At 46.4% G+C, this 1,364-nt stretch overlaps 1 non-coding gene across 1 annotated transcript; it reads right to left on the reverse strand.

The window, feature by feature from the left end:
• Window positions 1–720: 720 nt before the first annotated feature.
• On the reverse strand, window positions 721–846 carry LOC136151007 (U6atac minor spliceosomal RNA). The gene has a single exon (XR_010659992.1). It is a non-coding gene; the product is annotated as a U6atac minor spliceosomal RNA (small nuclear RNA).
• Between the last annotated feature and the right edge of the window lie 518 nt (window positions 847–1,364).

The raw sequence follows: 1,364 nt of genomic DNA on the forward strand, positions 1-1,364 counted from the left end.
TCTTTGTGACCCCATGGACTGCAGCACACCAGGCCTCCCTGTCCATCACCAACTCCCAGGGTTTACCCAAACCCATGTCCATTGAGTTGGTGATGCCATCCAACCATCTCATCCTCTGTCGCCCCCTTCTCCACCCGCCTTCAATCTTTCCCAGCATCAGGATCTTTCCAAATGAATCAGTTTTTTAGATCAGGTGGCCAATTTTGGAGTTTCAGCTTCAGCTTCAGTCCTTCCAGTGAATATTCAGGACTGATTTCCTTTAGGGTGGACTGGTTGGATCTCCTTGCAGTCCAAGGGACTCTCAAGAGTCTTCTCCAACACCACAGTTCAAAAGCATCAATTTTTCAGAGCTCAGCTTTCTTTATAGTCCAACTCTCACACCCATACATGTCTACTGGAAAAACCATAGCTTTGACTAGACAGACCTTTGTTGGCAAAGTAATGTCTCTGCTTTTTAATATGCTGTCTAGGTTGGTCATAGCTTTTCTTTCAAGGAGCAAGCGTCTTTTAATTTCATGGCTGCAGTCACCATCTGCAGTGATTTTGGGGCCCCCCAAAATAAAATCTGTCACTGTTTCCACTGTTTCCCCATCTGTTTGCCATGAAGTGATGGGACCAGCTTGCTTACCACGAAAATCTTAGTTTCCATGTGTGACCATACAGTGGAACCCCTCTAGTAATCACTAACCTGTCCTCTGTATGTATATTTCTGTTTTCATTTAAAAACAATGGTTAGCTGCCACAAAATAGGTGGCAATGCTTTGACCAAACGCGAGCTGTTGGGTCCAAGGGCTTCTTCCATCCTTGTCAATGGGAGTGCTAACCTTCTTGCCTTTAATATGACACTCCACCTACTTCTTTACTTGAGCCATTCTGAGCTGCTTTCATTCACTCAAATGTGTCACACTTTTTTTTTTTGTAACCTGTGGGGTTTCAAGCTGACTCCTGCATCTGGAATATCAACCACACCACCCACTCCATTCCTGCTTCTCCCTCACGTTCACCCCACCCCCATGAGCTTAGGTGCCCCCCCGCTCCGGCTCACACCCTCTGCTCTCTCTCCTTCCCTCTCAGAATGCTTAGCAACCCTCATTGTTGATGTTGGTTACATTTCTTAAACTCCCCAGGAATGTAAACTCTGGGAGGTTAGAGAAAACACGAAGGAACAGAAAGGGCTCTGGCTAGCTTAAAGAAAAGGGAGAATTTATTGGATGGTTTCTGGGCTATCTCATGGGATCAGAGCTGGAATTGCACAACCAAGAACTCGGGAAGGGAAGGGCCCAATGAGCTCTGGTGACCACAGCAGGAAGTGTACGCAGACCCACTTACTCAACTCAGCTTGAATGAATCCCAGGATTTAGGTG

Source organism: Muntiacus reevesi, chromosome 19 (genome assembly GCF_963930625.1).
Source record: "Muntiacus reevesi chromosome 19, mMunRee1.1, whole genome shotgun sequence".
NCBI classification, from domain to species: Eukaryota; Metazoa; Chordata; class Mammalia; order Artiodactyla; family Cervidae; genus Muntiacus; species Muntiacus reevesi.